Source organism: Sciurus vulgaris (genome assembly GCF_902686455.1).
Source record: "Sciurus vulgaris genome assembly, chromosome: 4".
Classification (NCBI taxonomy): Eukaryota; Metazoa; Chordata; class Mammalia; order Rodentia; family Sciuridae; genus Sciurus; species Sciurus vulgaris.
The window spans coordinates 152502152-152523321 of record NC_136464.1 but is presented as its reverse complement, the minus strand read 5'-3'; positions in this window follow the sequence as shown (position 1 = coordinate 152523321).

Here is a 21170-nt window from a genome sequence, read left to right as displayed (position 1 = left end):
AAATCTCAACACTTTCACATATATTTATGAAAGTTCTTCTTTAAGCATTACCATTCATTTTTGTTTAGTCATTGTTTTCCAAATATGATGTTTGATTTTTCCTATTTAATTTGTAAGGACATTTATAAAAACCCTCTCCAAAATAATTTCTTAAAAGTTATGTCTTTTTTGTTCTCATTGGTTTATTCTTTTTTGTCCAGTTTAGAATGTTCTTGTCTAGTCCAAAACAGAACATCTTATGTAAGAACCTGGAGTGCTCTCCTTTTTTTCCATATTTAAAAAAAATTAATAAAATTCAAATTCTCAAAAGTATCCTGCACATACATAAGGATTATACTTGTTTTGTTTTTTGTTTTCTTAGAAGGGGATTTTATTTGTACTGTTTTTTTTATTTTAGATATACCATTGTATTATTTCTGCTTTTTACTATCTGTATTTGCTTCAATTCTGTTCTAAAATTTTCTGTTTCCTTACTACCTTACGTTTCTTATTGCCTTTGTTTTTCAATTAATTTCAGATGAATTTTTCTTGTCTTGAATTTGCTATGTATTTACTCTTTTAAAAAATACATATTTCATTACTAGAAAAAAAGGATCTGCTGTAACAAAACTGTGATGATAATAATATTTAACATTTATTAAATACCTATTAAGTGAAGTTTTGTTATATGTGTTATCATTTAATTTCTCAGTGACTCCACAATGTAGGCATTATTATCATAATTTACCAATAAGAAAATTGTTCCTGGAATTAAGTAACTTGCATGCTGTTATATACAGAAGAAAAGTGATAACCCATAGTTGAATGACAAAGACTTCCCTTGTTCCCATTCAATATGTTCCACTAAGCAATATTTTTTGTTACTCAACCTGAAGATGCTAACATTGGGATATAATATATTTGTGAAGATTTATACACTGTCTCTGGGAAGACATAATCATAACTGAACAATCCTGATAATCAAAATGTTCTACTTGAATAATAAATTTTATGGAATGTGAAAAAGGGATAATTAAGTCTACTCAATTCCTACAATTCATGTTAGAACTTGAAAGCAGACATGCTGTATTTAGGGACATGGGGAGAGCTGGTCTTGCTGGGGCATGGCATTTATTTTGGGTAAAACGTCCATGTGGTTATGAACCAGTGTTTATAAAATGGTATTTGGGACATGTAGAACCATGTATCCAACTCCAGGATGCCTTTGGATGTATTGATTGCCTTGAATGCCAAAACTTATCCTATAAAAATGTGGGAGTTAATAAAGACAATTTTAAAATAATTGCATAGTCAAAGAATCAGTCTTTCTAAAGATGTTTGCTGTGTGCCTAAATTGGGCACAAGGATGCAGGAATGAATCATCTACATTTACTGTTTCTTTCCTGTCAGCACATAACAACCTGGTGGGTGAGATTCTCATACACACGAATCACTATAATAGAGCAATAAGCATGAAGTACTTGTAGGTTTCCAAACAGTGGTACATACATACCTAAATAATTAGAACACATTGAGAAGCATCCTATTGAGCTATAGGAACAGAATTATAGGGGTGAGTAATGCTATCTGTGTGAAGAGATTATGGAAGCTCCATAGAGGTGTTGATTTGTAATGACAGTCTTGGAAATTCATACTGTTCTGTCAACTGGGGAGGGAGATAGTAATGTCCTCTTTTTAATTTTTTTCATTCTTCCCCTACCTTAATTTCTAAATGTTTTGCACAAGCTTGATATATTGAAGATTTCAATATACCTAAGTTGTATTTAGAGGTCAGATTTTATGTCTTAACAGAAGACAACCACATTGGGTCATACTGGACATACAGGGTTATTAGGACGACTAACAACTGCATCTTATACCACAGAGTCATTTTTTTAATGCCACCAAATCCCATCTATGATGTAGGGCTTTAATGAGGTAGAGGTTTAACTGATTTGCATTAGTTCTTTGGTAGATTTAGGATCAAACTACTCTTAGTGTTTTTAAGAGAGTGATTTCAAATAAGAAAAGACAATAAAATAAAAAGACAGTATAAGCCAGGTGCAGTGGAGCACACCTAAAATACCAGCTGCCTGGGAGGCTAAAGCAGGAGGATCACAAGTTCAATGCCAACCTCAGCAACTTAGGCCATAGCAACTTAGAGCCTGTTCCAGAATAAAAATAAATAGGGGTGGGGATGTTGCTCAGTGGTTAAGTACCACCAGATTCAATTCCTACTTAAAAAAAAAAAAAAAAAAGACAAAGCAATGCTCTTAGAAGTTGCCTTTCAGGTTTTGCTAGTCTTTATATTAAAAATGTGAAATTGTTCTGACACCTCATCTCCCCATTTGCAAGCATAAGGAACAAGAGACTGCCCAAAGTTAGAGCAAATACTTCAAGGTGACTTAGGATCCTAATCCCTGGTCTTGCTCAATTGAAATCTAGAGCTGCTTTGAGAATCACAGTCTGGTTCAGAGGTTCCATAATCCAACAGTACCACAGGACACCTCAGTGCCAAATGTGGACTAAGGAAAGGGGATGTTGCATGTGATCTGTCTTTTCATTTTCAAAACTCTCCCCTTCCTTATCCCTGACCCCCTTGTTCTACAGTATCTTTCTTTGTATTCTTCATAAAAATACTTGCTTTTCAGGTGTTGGATCAATTTATCCTCACTTAGCTGCTTATGGTTTAAAGTATCACTTTCTGAAATAAAGTCTTTTAAAACTTCAGGAATGCTTTTAAGCACTAAGGAGAAAATCAGTGATAGAATGGTTTCAGATACCACAATAAGTAGTTGAAGTAGATGTTTTGCACAGAAGATCTGAAAGACTCTTCTAAGTAGTCTCTGTGATGTACAGAGCTAGTGACTTTTGGTACTATAATTACATCAAATTGTGTTCCCTCTAATTATAATATAATAGTGTATTATCATGTTAGGTTCACATGCCTTGAAGGACTTTGTCTATCTGGCACAAATAACTAAATTTAATGGAGTAGTTGAAAACATGGATTTGGAATTAAATTATCATGGAGTAACACACTGGGCCTCAAATTTTGGTTCTTCCAATAATAAGCTGTGTGCAGAATGTCAAATTTCTAATGATTTCCAAATTTCTTTCATCTATAAATGGGGATATTTTTTAAGTTACAAGATTATTTATTATACAAACTCTCATTCAGTTTCTTACTCAGTAATAAAGAATAGTTATTGTTTTCTTTATGTCTATGCTATAGAACAAAAATTTGTGGCCCACCCTACACCTGAATTTATATGCTGAAACCTAATCCCCGGTGTAATACTCTTGGGAGGTAGGATTTTGGGAAAGTGGTTAGGACATGAGGGAGGAGTTCTCATGAATGGAATTAGTGCTCTTGCAAGAGAGGCCTGAGAGAAATCCCTGCTCCCTTCAACCACATGAGGACACAAGGAAAAGACTACCTGTCTATGAACCAGGAAGCGGAACCTCAAGAGATACCAAATCTGTCAGCACCTTGATCTCGTACATCCTGGTCTCCAGAACTATAATAAATAAATACCTGTTGTTTATAAGCTACCCAGCCTACGGTAGGGTTTTATTTTTTGTTTGTTTATTATTGTTTCTTTTAATAGACCAGACAAATTAAGACAATGCTTCTTAGAGTCTGGAAGATAGTTCTCAAAACATGTATGTTGAAAAATATTGATGCTGAGTAGTAACTTCTGGGAAATAGAAAATTTCTCAGAATTTTTTCTGAATTGGATACTCGTGGTTGTTTTCACTAGCCATTAAGAAGTAAAGTTAATTTCCTAATCTTTTGATTATCAAATAGGTTTTTGATTGGCTTTGACCAATAAAGTGCAGCCAAAGGGAAGTATCCCACTTTTGATCCTATGACTAAAGAAGAAGCTTTCTCTCTCATTGCTTTCAGAATTCTTTCTCCGCCATATGACTCAGACTAGGCTAACCTCCTAGAAGATGAGAAAGCACACAGAATAGATAATAGCTTCACAGCTTAGGCCCCTTGGGCCTAAGCTAGTCCTCACTCAACATGACATTTGACTAGAGACACAAAAGGAACCCAAGCAATGCCAGGAAAATAACTGCTTGTTGAAGCCCAGCCCAAATTGTCAATCTGCAGAACTGTGAGATAAATAAATCATTATTATATTAAATTTTGTTTACAATTTTCTTTTAAAATTTCAATACAAGAACTAACCTATATGATGTTAAAATAAAAGCATTCTTTGGAATGTAAGGTACTTTTTAAAAGATTGGATGGAAAAGAGAACATCTTTTAATGTGTAACAGGTCAAGGGTAATTTATAGTTCTTAGAAGATTTTAGACAAATTTGCAAAAACATTTATACAAATATCACAAAATTTGAAAAATGATTCAAAACATTTTCAACATTTCATTTGTTTCATTTTAGGTGATTTTGAAATTTGACAGAAAAGTGATGAATCAGAAATATGGAAGCTTCAAGTCCCTGAACCAGGGCAGTGAGTTCCTGCCTGCAGGTTGCTTCAGGGACCAGAACAGGGCAGCCAGGGACTTCCCCAAGCAGCCCGCAGCCCGGCCCCCTCTGGCGGGAAGCGCCTTTCCAGGCTAGCTTCTCGGAGCAGACCGCCCAGTGAGAGCCTTTCTACTCAGAGCCAGCCACAAGTCCCCAAGCCAGCAGAGACCTCTGGCCCGCCCAGGCGGACCTGCCTTCTGCGACACCCCCCCCCCCCCCCCCGCCCGGCCGCAGGATTTTTCCACGGGGCGATCCAAGATGGCGGACTAGAGGGTGACTGCATCTGCAGTCGCTCCAGAACCCAGGATTCAAGAAGGGGAGGCATTGAGAGACTCGGACTAAAATAGAGCCACAGGGTGAGTCTCTTCCACCCGGTGAAGCGCTGCCCGGGCGACAGGCTCAGATTCGGGTGGCTTATTAGAGTAGGGTAGGGCAGCTAGAGTCTTCCCCAGGCAGCTCTGTGCACTCCAGCGGTGGGCTCCTCCCACAGGGCCAGAGTGTCCAGCATCTCGGAGCAAGGCCCCCAGTGAGAGCCTTTGTGCACAGAACCAAGCTTCAAGTCCCTGAAACAGGGTGGCGAGTTCCTGCCCGCAGGTTGCTTCAGGGACCAGGACAGAGCAGCCAGGGACTTCCCCAAGCAGCCCGCAGCCAGGCCCTCTCCGGCGGGAAGCGCCTTTCCAGGCTAGCTTCTCGGAGCAGGCCCCCCAGTGAGAGCCTTTCCACACAGAGCCAGCTCCAAGTCCAGGAACCAGTAGCGGGCTAGAGTAAGCTTTCCTTGGAAGCACTGCATTATCAAGTTACTCCAAGAGTTCAGGCTACTGAAGGCTGGGAGATGATACACTGGAAATCTACAGGGACACTATAAGCCAATAGAAGAATTCTGCAATATCACAAAGTCCCAATGACATCTGACCAATATGAGAAAACAAGGGAAGAAAATGTCCTAAACAAATCTGGATACTATTTCAATAAAACCCAATGACAGCACAGCAGAAGAAATGTCAGAAAGGGAGTTCAGAATGTACATAATTAAAACAATCAGTGAAGCAAATGAGGAGATGAAAGGGCAAATGCAGGCATTGAAGGAGGAGATGAAAGAACAAATGCAGGCATTAAATGATCGCACCAATCAACAGTAAAAGGAGCAAATACGGGAAGCAAGAGATCATTTCAAAAAAGAGTTAGAGATATTGAAAAAAAACCAAACAGAAATCCTTAAAATGAAGGAAACAATAAACCAAGTAAAAACTCCACAGAAAGCATAACCAATAGGATAGAACACCTGGAAGAGAGAACCTCAGATATTGAAGACAAAATATTTAATCTTGAAAACAAAGTTGACCAAACAGAAAAGATGGTAAGAAATCATGAACAGAATCTACAAGAATTATGGGATATCATGAAAAGGCCAAATTTAAAAATTATTGGGATTGAGGAAGGCTTAGAGAAACAAACCAAAGGTGTAAACAATCTATTCAATGAAATAATACCAGAAAATTGCCCAAATCTGAAGAATGAAATGGAAAACAAAGTACAAGAGGCTTATAGGACTCCAAATATAAAAAATTACAACAGACCCACACCAAGGCACATTATAATGAAAATACCTAACATACAAAATAAAGACAGAATTTTAAAGGCTGCGAGAGAACACAATCAAATTACATTCAGGGGGAAACCAATAAGAATATCAGCAGATTTTTCAATCCAGACCCTAAAAGCTAGAAGGGCCTAGAACAACATTTACCAAGCCCTGAAAGAAAATGGATGCCAACCAAGAATTTTATACCCAGCAAAACTTACTTTCAGATTTGACCATGAAATAAGATCCTTCCATGATAAACAAAAGCTAAAGGAATTTACAAAAAGAAAGCCAGCATTGCAGAACATTCTCAGCAAAATATTCCATGAGGAAGAGATGAAAAACAACGATGCAAATCAGCAACGGGAGGAACTAGCCTAAAGGAATACCCAAACAAAGGGGAAACCAAATCATGTCAAAAAAACAAAAATGAGTCAAATGACTGGGAATACAAATCATATCACAATAATAACCCTGAATGTTAATGGCCTGAACTCATCAATCAAAAGACACAGATTGGCAGAATGGATTAAAAACAAAAATCCAACAATTTGCTACCTGCAAGAGACTCATCTCATAGAAAGAGATACACATAGACTAAAGGTGAAAGGATGGGAAAAAACATACCATGCACACGGACACAGCAAAAAAGCTGGAGTATCCATCCTCGTTTCAGATAATGTAGACTTCAAGCCAAAACTAGTCAGAAGGGATAAAGAAGGACATTACATACTGCTTAAGGGAAGCATAAATCAGCAAGACGTAACAATCATAAATATCTATGCCCCGAACTTTGGCTCATCCATGTACGTCAAACAAATCCTTCTCAATTCCAGAAATCAAACAGACCACAACACAATAATACTAGGCGATTTTAACACACCTCTCTCACTGCTGGATAGATCGTCCAAACAAAAATTGGATAAAGAAACCATAGATCTCAATAACACAGTCAACAATTTAGATTTAACCGACTTATATAGAATATACCATCCAACAAAGAACGAATACACTTTCTTCTCAGCAGAACATGGATCCTTCTCTAAAATAGATCATGTTTTATGCCACAAAGCTACTGTTAGCAAATACAAGAAGATAGAGATACTACCTTGTACTCTATCAGATCATAATGGATTGAAATTAGAAATAAATGACAGAATAAAAAACAGAAACTTCTCCAATACCTGGAGATTAAATAATACACTATTATATGATGAAAGGATAACAGAAGACATCAGGAGGGAAATAAAAAAATTCTTAGAAGTAAATGAGAACAAAGACACATCATATCAAAATCTCTGGGACACTATGAAAGCAGTACTGAGAGGAAGATTTATTTCATGGGGTGCATTCAACAAAAGAAGTAGAAATCAACAAATAAACGACTTAACATTACAGCTCAAAGCCCTAGAAAAAGAAGAGCAGACCAAAAGTAGTAGAAGACAGGAAATAGTTAAAATCAGAGCCAAAATCAATGAAATTGAAACAAAAGAAACAATCGGAAAAATTAACAAAATAAATAGTTGGTTCTTTGAAAAAATAAACAAAATTGATAAACCCTTAGCCACACTAACAAAGAGAAAGAGGGAGAAAACTCAAATTACTAAAATTCGGAATGAACAAGGAAATATCACAACAGACACAAATGATAAACAAAACATAATTAGAAGCTATTTTGAAAAATCTATACTCCAACAAAACAGAAAACCTCAAAGATATCAACAAGTTTCTAGAGACATATGAATTACCTAAACTGAATGAGGAGGACATACACAACTTAAACAAATCAATTTCAAGCAATGAAATAGAAGAGGTCATCAAAAGCCTACCAACAAAGACACGTCCAGGACCAGATGGGTTCTTAGCCGAATTCTACAAAACCTTTAAAGAAGAGCTCATTCCATTACTTCTCAAAGTATTCCATAAAATAGAAGAGGAGGGAACCCTCCCAAACTCATTCTATGAAGCCAATATTACCCTGATACATAAACCAGACAGAGACACATCAAAGGAAAAAAATTTCAGACCAATATCCTTAATGAACATCAATGCAAAAATTCTCAACAAAATTTTAGCAAATCGCATACAAAAATATATTAAAAAGATAGTGCACCACGATCAAGTGGGTTTTATCTCAGGGATGCGAGGTTGGTTCAACATCTGGAAATCAATAAATGTCATTCACCATATCAACAGACTAAAAATTAAGAATCACATGATTATTTCAATAGATGCAGAAAAAGCATTCAATAAAATACAGCATCACTTCATGCTCAAAACACTAGAGAAAATTGGGGTAGTGGGAACATTCCTTAACATTATAAATGCCATCGACGCTAAGCCCATGGCCAATATCATTCTAAATGGTGAAAAACTGAAAGCATTCCCCCTAAAAACTGGAACAAGATAGGGATGCCCTCTTTCACCACTTCTATTCAATATCATTCTTGAGACTCTAGCCAGAGCAATTAGACAAACCAAAGAAATTAAAGGGATACGAATTGGAATAGAGGAACTCAAACTATACCTGTTCGCTGATGACATGATGATATATTTAGAGGAACCTGAAAATTCCACCAGAAAACTCTTAGAACTCATAAGTGAATTCAGTAAAGTAGCAGATTACAAGATCAATGCTCATAAATCCAATCCATTTTTATACATAAGTGATGAATCTTCAGAAAGAGAAATAAGAAAAACTACCCCATTCACAATAGCATCGAAAAAAATAAAATACTTGGGAATCAATCTCACAAAACAGGTGAAAGACCTCTACAATGAGAACTACAGAACACTAAAGAAAGAAATTAAAGAAAACCTTAGAAGATGGAAAGATCTCCCATGTTCTTGGATAGGAAAAATTAATATTGTCAAAATGGCCATACTACCTAACGTGCTATACACATTCAATGCAATTCCAATTAAAATCCCAATGATGTACCTGACAGAAATAGAGCAAGCAATTATGAAATTCATCTGGAAGAATAAGAAACCCAGAATAACTAAAGCAATCCTCAGTAGAAAGAGTGAAGCAGGGGGTATCGCAATACCAGATCTTCAACTCTATTACAAAGCAATAGTAACAAAAACGGCATGGTATTGATACCAAAATAGAAAGGTAGATCAATGGTACAGAATAGAGGACACAGACACAAACCCAAATAAATACAATTTTCTCATAGTAGACAAAGGTGCCAAAAATATGCAATGGAGAAAAGATAGCCTCTTCAACAAATGGTGCTGGGAAAACTGGAAATCCATATGCAACACAATGAAACTAAATCCCTATCTCTCACCCTGCACAAAACTCAACTCAAAATGGATCAAGGACCTTGGAATCAGACCAGAGACCCTGCATCTTATAGAAGAGAAAGTAGGTCCAAACCTTCAACTTGTAGGCTTAGGATCAGACTTCCTTAACAGGACTGCCATAGCACAGGAAATAAAAGCTAGAATCAACCACTGGGATAGATTTAAACTAAAAAGCTTTCTCTCAGCAAGGGAAACTATCAGTAATGCGAAGAGAGAGCCTACAGAGTGGAAGAATATCTTTGCCACTCATACTTCAGATAGAGCACTAATTTCCAGAATCTATAAAAAACTCAAAAAACTCTACACCAAGAATACAAATAATCCAATCAACAACATTTCTGGTGGGGTTGCAAATTAGTGCAGCCACTCTGGAAAGCAGTATGGAGATTCCTCAGAAAGCTTGGAATGGAACCACCATTTGACCCAGCTATCCCACTCCTTGGCCTATACCCAAAGGACTTAAAATCAGCATACTACAGAGATACAGCCACATCAATGTTCATAGCTGCTCAATTCACTATAGCCAGATTGTGGAACCAACCTAGATGCCCTTCAGTTGATGAATGGATAAAGAAAATGTGGCATATATATACAATGGAATATTACTCCGCCATGAAGAATGATAAAATCATGGCATTTGCAGGCAAATGGATGAAATTGGAGGATATCATGCTAAGTGAGATAAGCCAATCTCAAAAAACTAAAGGACGAATGATCTCGCTGATAAGCGGATGAGGACATATAAGGGGGGGTATGTGGGTTTAGCGTTAAGGTTAGGGTTAGGTTTACGGTTAGGGATAAGGAGGATGTAAGAATGGAGGAAGGAAGGATGGTGTAGAGGGAAAAAAGGGGTGGGAGGGGTGGGGGGGAAGGTAAAAAATAACAATGAATGAAACAATATTGCCCTATGTAAATTTATGATTTTTAATTAAAATAAATTTTAAAAATACCAAAAAAAAAAAGAAGAAATATGAGGCACAAATCCTTTAACACTAACAGAATTGATCATAATATTGGTTATGGAACAGCCTGAATCTTGAATTATCTAACTTTTGCTGGATTTATATGTAAATGATGTGCTGTAATAAAGTATTAGTTTGTTGGTATTTAGATTAATTTTAAGACTAGCCCAGCTCAATTTTGGTAATTTGTTTCATCATTAACTTCTGATTCCTTGGTATGAAGCTCATCTTTTGTGTTTTGAAAATGTCAGCAGCTTTCATATTGAAGAAATAATGAAATCTGTGATGATTTTGAGCTGAAACTAAATTGATCAAGGGAAGACCTACTAAGAAGATGCCAGCATGGTGAATAGTGCCAGAGAAGAACACAGGGGAAAAGAATAACCCCCTACAGGTGTGGACAAATAAAGAAATTGATTGGCTGCTCTCAGCAACATTATACTGGAAACCTCTGCAGTAAAATGAGTAGATCTGGTGGTACCTGAAGTTGCAACCTGGCAGGTTTTTCCCTCCCCAAAGTGTTCTGATTTCCTTAATGAGTACATAAATTGCTTCACTGATATCTCTTTAACACTCAAGAGCAGATTGTTATTTCTCATAATTATTTACAAATAATTAGGACTTAAAAATAAATCCCCTTATGTCATTTGTTTTGTTGAAAATACCAGGTCTAATTCCCCCCCCCCCCCCGATATAGTCAGTAGACAGAGTTACTTCTGCCTTTCACTCATATGATTTATAAAAGGCTGATTAAAAATTAAAACAAACAGAAATAATTTAACCCATTTCCTTCATTTTCTGGATGAGAAAAGTGAGGACAGAAAGGTTGTTTTGTTTTCTTTATCTTCTCCTGATTTGTTGTATTTAAAGGTCACATAATCAATTCACCCCTTATTTGGGTGGGGAAGTGAATGGGGTGGGTAATCAGGGAATGAACCCAGGGGTACATAAGCACTGAGTCACATCCTGGTCCTTACTAAAACATCGTGTTTTGTTTTTTGTTTTGTTTGTTTTGTTTCGAGGTAGACTATCACTAAGTTGCTTATGGCTTCACTAATTTGGCTTTGAACTTGTAATCCTCCCACCTCATCCTCCTGAGCCACTGGGATCACAGGTGTGCACCACCACACTTGGGGCTCAATTTGCCTTTTAAAAAGGGTAAACGATGCAAAAAAGATCACATTTTATTATATGTACTTTTTCCATTAATAATGTCATGTTTTTTGCCTGCCTTCTAGATTTTCTATAATTAAGACTAGCCAGGAGATCTGCAGTGAAGGAAAAGTGGACCATCCTACAGAGAAGTTGATGGAGCAAAGGAGAGAGTATGAATAACTTTCATCAACAGAAAAGATGATTAGAAAACTTTTTTAATAGGTGGAGGAGAAAAAGGAGAAAGTGGATGAGAGGGGAAAGTGGGAATTGTGAGTGTCCTTAAATACTCTTCCCTCATTTCTAATTTCAATCAATCAAGATAATAAGGTTAATAAAAGCCCTTGGAAACATAGCAATATGGGTCTCCAGAGCGGTGGGCTTGCAGTTCTCTTAGCAGAGGACACCCTGCAAAAGTTTCACTTACATGTTGTGTGCTATTCAGCAGAGAATCAGACAATTCCTTAAGTCCTGAGTAGGATACAAAGACAATGATGAATGAAAAGCATCAGATACTGGGCCTGATAACATATTCCCCCAGTACTCACAGCTTACCTGTGATGTCTGGGAAGAAGAGATGCTTTCAAGTCCAGTTAGGAATGAGAAAGTGCTCTGCATCCATAGTACCAAGGGGAATGGAATTCTCAAGCAGAAAGAAAACTCAGGAACATCTCCTTTTTCTGTTTTACTCCAGGTGGATGAATTTCCTCCAGGGAAACAGAAAAATAAACTATCTCATCATCTTCTTCTTGAGGGAGAACCAAGAGAACAATTTCTCCATGCTTCTGGACTAGCCTACTTCCATCAAGCTGATGAAGTTCAAAGCATCCTCATTAGCTGGCTTTATTTAAAATAGACGTTCCTTGCTTTCAGTGATGCTACTTAAGATTCAGGTACATACTTCATGTCTAGGCCAAAAAAAATCTGTGGGGTCTAACTAAACTCACTGGAGTTCTACCAATAGTTTAGTGGTTAAAGTTGAATATTTGTATAAAGGATTGCTCTTGATATTATCCTTTAGGATGTATTTCTCTGAGTTCACATGTAGGAGTACATGTTTAAGGAAAGGATTTGGGTCCTTGACCAAATGCTAATCTCATACCATTCTTCACTTACAAAATTAACTTCTTTGATCCTGCTTGCAAGTTTTCAGAGTGCACACTCTACTCTCCATAAATTAGGGGACAATAATAAATTCAAATAGATTTAAAGGACATTGTTAGAGCCAAATAAATTTGGGGCATGCCTTATTTAAATAAATCCTGCTCAATATAATCAGCTGCAAATGTATCTATCCATCAAAGTATTCTCCTAAAGAAGGAACATATATGTTTATATGTATGTGAGTGTTTTTTAATCTTAGCACAGATAATTTCTTTTTCCTACTCAAGACAGTTTTTTGTTTTTTTTTTATTCACTTGAATTATAGGACTACACACTTTCTTGATTTTTGTTCTACCTCACTAACATTTCTTTCCCAGTCTCAATTTCTGGCAAATGGATTCCTGTCACATTTAGATTAAAATATTTCATCCCTGTCAAGGCTTTCAATATCCTATATAATTTACCTTCTGATTGCTTCTTAATCATCCCCCTCCCCATACTTACCCTCATTCCACCTTCACAGAAAAGACACAGGATCCATGCTTCCAAATCATGCACATTGTCTGCCACACCAAAGGGTAGGAAATGGGCCCTGTGTAAACAGTAACAAGGGGATACCGAATCTTCAAGAACCAAGTGTCTAGGATAAAAATAACTATCAGAGGGAGACCTCAGCTACAAAAGAAGTTTCCCTATGCAAACCAAAAACTAAGAATGAGTCAACTCATAGTGAGGTTTTCTAGATTCAGGGAATACTTCCTTTCCCAATGTCATACCTGGAATACACTTGGTACCCCTCTAAGGTTCTCCTTAAAGTTACTAATCAGCAAAATCTGTGACATCCTCAAGATACACAGATAGGTAGCTGTCCCATCCTGGGGTAGCACACAGACCAGTTCCTGGGAACACTTACCACTTTGTTATATAATGCCATACTTTTTCACATCAGCAGCTTTCCATGGAAGATGACCTCTTAAAAGGACAATGCAGTCTTATTTAAGGTTGATTCATCTGAGAGCCTGATAAAGTCATTGCACATGATTTATTGAGGAAACACTCCTTGAAGAAAAGATATGAAGAAAGCAAGATAGGACAGAAGAAGGAGCTAAGCAAGAATTGGAGCCTGGAGTGATCCTTCAGTCTGTGTTAGTCAACTCTTTGTCACTGAGACCAAAATACCTTACAGGAGCAACTTAAAGAAAGAATGATTTATTTTGGCTCACAGCTACAGAGGCTTCAGTTCATACTTAGATGCTCCAATACTTTGGCCTGAGGTGAAGCTTCTCAGCTCATGGCATTCAGGAAACAGAAAGAAAGTGAGGAAGGGGCCAGGGAAAAGGACAAGGAAGGGACCAGGGACTAATGCCTCAAGGGCTTACCCTCAGTGACCCAGTTTCTGCAATCATGACTTATGGCTTCCACCTCCTCCCAGGAGTCAATTCAAATTATTAATTCATTGGATGGATTAATCTACCCATGAGGTTACAATCCACATAATCCAATCACTTCCCCAAAACCCCATTCCTGGATCATTGCTGCATTGGGAACCAAGTCTTTAACACACGAGCTTTGTGGAATCATTCCAGATTCAAATCATAATAGAACCCCAAAGAGAACTGAGAGCCATGAATTCTATTTTAAAATTGGTCCCACTTTGAGCCATTTGTATCTAGATCAGTCAGTCATTGCCTTTGAACTGCACAAAGAAGGGATGACATCTTCCCAGGCTAGGTACGCTTATTTATCTCTGCTCAATCCTCTAAAGGAAAGAAGAGCTGTGAATCCCTGGCAGTGATATCTACTGCAAAGGAGGATGAATTTGATGAGCGATGAGGGAGAATGTGCTAAAACCTCAAAAATTTCACAATTTCCTGTCAATCTTTGGGTCCTAACATCTGTTTTTTTTTTTTTTTTTTTTTTTTTTTTAATTTATGAAGGGAACATGGAAAGATATTTACTATGTCTTGAAATGAATGATTATACTACATCTATGAACAGGGTGCTGTATCGTGTACTAAGAATATGCAGATATGACTTCTTTAGTCAACCATTTGAGGCGAAACCTATTCTGTGTGGGAGTATATGGGTGGGATAAAATTTCTTGTGCACGTAATTCGAGGCAGATAACTTCTATAAGATGGATACATAAATTTTAATGGAACTACAAATGTGGTATAAACGCCATCCCAACATAAATCAGGAAAAATTCCAAAGACATGGAAATTTTAATCTTTATGAGAATATTGATTCTGAGGAAGAAAAATAGTGAATATTCCAACCAGAGGTAAATATTCCAACTGGGGACAGTTACATGATAAACTTCATGAAACAGAACATTTCTCAACTGGGGAAAGAACAAAGGTCACTCTGTTGCTGCCTAGATACATGCATTTGTCCCCAGTATCTGAAAGAAATTGGTTCCAGTACTCACCCTGATATGGAAATCCTTTGATACTCAAGCCCTATATTTAAAATGAAATTGTGTTTGTATATAATTTATCCACACTCTCCCAGAGATTTTAAATCAGCTCTGGATTACTCATAATAACTAATACATATAAGTGCTATGTGTGTGTTACTATACTGTACTGTTTAGAGAATAATGACATGAAAAAAGTCTATACATGTTCAATACAGACACAAACTTTTTTCTAATGTTTTCCATCAGCATTTGGTTCAATCTGCAGATGTGGAGCCTAGAGTTGTAGAGGGTTGACTGAACTATAGTGTAGTAGAATAATAGTAAATATGACAAGCAAGATTATTTGGAGGTTTACATGTGGAGGATGTTGAATACTAAGCAGAGAAGTTTGGTTTCAACTTTCAATTTAGTAGAAAGTCACTTGAGATTTTTTTAACATGGAAGTGAAGTTGACAAAAAGATCTTTAGTTTTAACCTTCTGAGACTATCATAGGATGTTTATATTGGGTAGCATCTGGAGGTGTGCTACAGTTTGGATCTAGAGTGTCCCCAAAGGGCTTATGTATTGAAAACCTGCTTTCCAGCCTGTAACACTACTGGGAGGTAGTGGAGCCATTAGGAGGTGAGCCCTACTGGAATTAAATTGGACCATTGGGGGTATGCCCTTGCAGGGGACATTGGAACTTTGCTTTTTACCATCTCTTTCTTTACTTTCTGCTACCCCTAGGTGAGTAGGTAAGCAGTTCCCACCACCACCAGCACATGATAGCACCATGATATACTGTGTTGCCACAGGCCCATAGCAACAGGGCCAAGTGACCATTGACTAAAAGCTCTGAAACCATAAATCAAAATGAACCTTTCCTTTTTATAAGTTGATCATTTCAGATATTTTGTCACAGTAATGCAAAGCTGACTAACATATGGTGAAAACTAGTTATAGTGCAACCTTGAATCATGTTTTTAAATTAAATGCCTTTATCTTTATGCTTCTTTACTTAAAGCTGCATTTCCTCCAATATTTATCTTGTGAAATTCTTTTTAAAAAGTAAACAAAAGCAAAGGAAACTATCAGTAATGTGAAGAGAGAGCCTACAGAGTGGGAGAAAATCTTTGCCACTTATACTTCAGATAGATCACTAATTTCCAGAATCTATAAAGAACTCAAAAAACTCTACACCAAGAATACAAATAATCCAATCAACAAATGGGCTAAGGAAATGAACAGACAATTAATTCACAGAAGAAGATGTACAAGCAATCAACAGATATATGAAAAAATGTTCAACATCTCTAGTAATAAGAGAAATGCAAATCAAAATTACCCTAAGATTCCATCTCACCCCAATTTGAATGGTGATTATCAAGAATACAAGCAACAACAGGTGTTGGTGAGGATGTGGGGAAAAAGATACACTCATACATTGCTGGTGGGGTTGCAAATTAGTGCAGCCACTCTGGAAAGCAGTATGGAGATTCCTCAGAAAGCTTGGAATGGAACCACCATTTGACTCAGCTATCCCACTCCTTGGTCTATACCCAAAGGACTTAAAATCAGCATACTACAGAGAAACAGCCACATCAATGTTCATAGCTGCTCAATTCACAATAGCCAGATTGTGGAACCAACCTATATGTCCTTCAATTGATGAATGGATAAAGAAACTGCGGTATATATATACAATGGAATATTACTCAGCCATAAAGAATGATAAAATTATGGCATTTGCAGGCAAATGAATGAAATTGGAGAATATCATGCTGAAATAAGCTAATCTCAAAAAACCAAAGGACAAATGATCTTGCTGATAAGTGGATGATGACACATAATGGGGGGTGGGAGGGGTTAGTGTTAGGTTAGGGTTAGGGGCAAGAATGGAGGAAGGAAGGACGGTATAGAGGGAAAAGAGGGGTGGGAGGGGTGGGGGAAGGGAAAAATAACAGAATGAATCAAACAACATTACCCTATGTAAATTTGTGATTACACAAATGGTATACCTTTACTCCATGTACAAACAGAGAAACAACATGTATCCCATTTGTTTACAATAAAAAAAAAAGTTTGGTCACATGACGTTTGCTAAACTTATCACTGGCAATGAACATTATGATTGATTTTCATAGAATTCAGGAACCACCCTCTAATGCCATAAACTGGGTCAAACTCCTGAAGTTTAAGTTATTTGGATGAAAGTCACACAAACACAACTGAGGTTCTTTTTTATGCTGCACAAGAGGGATTAAAAATGGGTACATGCTGATTAGGTGACCAGGGAAGTTTGCACTGAGACCTTGTTTGCATATCAGCATTTCCTCCCACCAAACCCAGGACTGGAGTTGCCGCTTTGGACTACAGGGAAGTCCCCACAAGACAGTGACTCAAATCATCCAGATGTGGGTCTGTTAAGGCTCCTACAATATGAAGCACTAAATGTCAGAGTGATCATTTCAAAGCCTTTATTACGGATATGCTCCAGCATTTCCTCAGAAAAATAAAATAAAATAAAATAAAATAAAAAAGCATATGATCATAGTTCTAGGTCCTATGTAAATTCTGTTTTGTGTTACATCTTGAGAAAACACACAATATATCAAAATTACATAGTTTTTCTGACCACTAACATACTATAATTGAAAGTTCACAAAGTTTAAACTTGTCTTTATTTCTGTATTAATGGTAAAATATATTTGAAGGTAATTTTTCAACTTATTTTATTTTTAAATTTTTTTTTTTTTATATTAGGGATTTAACCCAGAGGTGCTTTACACCCAGCGAGCCATATCCCCAGCCCTTTTAATTTTTTAATTTTTGAAACAGGGTCTCACTAAATTGCTTGGAGACTTCCTAAGTTGCTGAGGCTGGCCTCAAACTTGAGATCTTCCTGCCTCAGTCTCCCAAGTCACTGGGATTACAGGCATGTGCCATCACAACTGGTTTCTTCAACTTATTTTATTATCTCAATTAGACATATAATTATCAATTGCAAAAAAATTTATATTTATAAAGTCAATAATATACATAGAAAAGGTACAGGTTAAATTATTTAAATCCATAATTATGATCTTTAGAGTTATTTCAGATTTTATCTATATTTCATGAATTGGTATGATTTTGGTTAACTTAGTTTAAAATTACATATATTATATAATATTATAAATAGTTAAATATTAACAAACGTGGTAATAAATACTATTATTCTGCAAATCTTAGAATTTTTCCTGAAAAGAATTTACTGCCAATCCTCACAATATTCCCCAACATTAAGTTTTATAATAACAGTTTTTAGTAAGAAAATTGAAACTGCAAGAGGTCAAGTGATTTGCTCCAGGGTAGGTATTGCTAATTTTAGAATTAGAATTAGCATCCAGAGCACATGCCTTAAAGAGTCTGCTATCTATTAGTAGAAGGATATTTGATTTAAAAATTAAACAATGCATAATGAGAAGCTTACGCATGATTAAATGACTAGACAGTAGACCAATCATATTAGTTTCCTATTGCTGCTCTAACAAATTACCATAAATTTGATGGTATAAAACATCAATTTATTATTTTATAATTCTGGGTGTCAGGAATCCAAAATGGGTCTCACAAAGATAAAATCACAGTGTACACAAGTTTTCATTATTTTCTGAAGATATGGGAGCAACCAATTATCATCACTTTCTAGCTCTTAAAAGTTGTCCACATTCCATGGTTCATCACTCCCTTCCATCTGCAAAGTCAACAATGACTGGTGGAGTCTTTTTTATGCTACATCACTCATATTCTTTCTGTTTCTGTCTTCCGCATTTAAAGAACCCTTACATTGAACCCAGTCAAGTAATCAAGGATAATCTCTTTATCCCAAGATACTTAGTTTAATCACGTCTTCAAAGTACATTTTTCAATATAAGGAACTATATTCTCAATTTCCTGGGATTTTTGATAAGGACATTACTTTGCTTACAACACTCTGGAAAGGTTTTCTTAAGAAAAGTTAAATATAGAACTTGACCTTAAACATTAGAGAGTTAGACCAGAACATTATTACCAGGTAATGCATTCTAAAACCCCCAGGGAATGCATGAAACCATGAAGAGTACCAAACCTCATATATGCTTTTTCCTATCCATAGAAATCTATGATAAAGTTTAATTTAGAAGTTAGGTTCAATAAAGATTAACAATGAAAACTAATAATGAAATAGGATAATTATAATGATATACTGTAATAAGTTTGATATGAATGATGTCTCTCTAAAAATATCTTTCGTGCTGTACTCGCCTGTCTTGTGATAATGTGTGATGATTCAAGCCTAATAGAGGTGAATCATTTAGACACTGTGACTTAGCATTAGGCCACAATGTAAGTGTTCTTCCAACACAAGCACTATAATACTGTCACAGACATTTTCATAACTGAGATATCTACTAAGTGAATAATTGGTCTGGATTGTATCCAGCATACATAATGCTGGACAAAGGGATGATTCATGAAGTGGGTGGAATGGGGTAGGATGGTGCAATTTCAACATGCTACTGAGAGCAGAGCAGTACGCTATTTAAAATTTATGAATTGTTTATTTGGGGAATTTGCCACTTAATATATTTGGACCATGGTTGACCTTGATTAACTGGAACTACAAAGGCCTCATTATGAATAAGGGAGGACTACTATATAAAGTAAAGATAAAGGAGGAATTGTTACATAGGACACATACGCTTGGAGCCAAGAATACTGCATCATCAATCCACAAATTAGTTTTGTGACCTTAGGTAAGTCGACTTAACTTTCAGGATCTCAGTTTCCTCATCTGTGAAATGTCTATGTTAGTCTCTGTAATTTCTTTTTCCAACTATATGAATATGTACTTAAACTTTGAATGATAAATTAATGGGTGTGCTTTAAAAAGATGAATCTGTCATGTTCAAACAAGATCAAGCCTCCAGAGGGTACATGACAATGTCTAAACATGAGATGGATATTATGAACCTTCTGTTTAGCTTTATCAAGCTTTGCATTTCTCTTTTGCTAGTGCAATGCTTTTTTAAATTGAAAAGTTAAATCTATTTTGAACAAAAAATTAAGCTATTTTGTATATTTGCTATTCTTTCTTGTTTCATAACTTCTAATATATGAAACTTTTATTTGGCCTTTTGTTAACATTTTTCATTTTATTCTAGTCTCACTAAAATATATTGTTTTTAATACTTTCAATGTCCTAAAATAAAAAGGGAAAGATACAGAGATTAATTATACACAGTTTGTATGTATTAATATTATTTGTCTTCTGAAACTTACTGTGTTGTTCTCTTTATACGTTTCCTTCATATGGAATAATTTTCATGCCACAGTTTACCTAACAGAAACAAATGGACATAATGATCTAAATTCAGAACCCCTAAACCAGCCAGTCTTTTAGTGCTACCCTTTTGAGTTAAAAAAAGGCCTACAGTATTTTAATGCCACCCTTTGAGTTAAAAAAAAAAATTAAATCCTCTTTAGTAAACTCCTATTAAAGGTCAATGGTTTTTCCTTGAGAGAAGAAGTGCATAACTGAATATCATCATAAATATATTAGCAGAGAGCATTCCTGAGTAGAAAGGTCAAAGAAATTCTACATTTCAGACAGAGATGAGGTAGAGAAGGAGAGATCCAGGAAAGACACTGCTACTTCCCTAAAGTGCCTTTCACTCTGACATCAGCTTGTTCTCTAGACAATGACCTAGGTGATTTTTCACACCCCTTCCTCAGTACCTAGACTCCTACATCCAATCTCTTCACTCTGTACCACATACAATTTAAGATGAAATGTCTAGATAGACATTTAGATATAAAGTCATAATCCTATTCTGAAACTTCGTTTGTGTCTATTTTGTGTAAAAGATTCAAAGACTTTCACAGCATGAGCTACAAACTCATTTAAAGTTTAATGTTTTTTCTAAAAATAATTATACAACACTGCAAACATTTCTATACATGGTTTCTTGAACATACATGCATTTCTACCCATTTCTTTCTTTACTGTTCAAAATCGTTTTCTTGCCATGGAAATCTGGACTCCTTCTTTCTAAATATACCTTACTAGCTCTTCCAGGGGACCAGTTCTTATTTCCCCAGTTTTATGGATTGACACTTCCCTGAAATTCTTGTCACATAAAGTTTATATTCTGTTTGT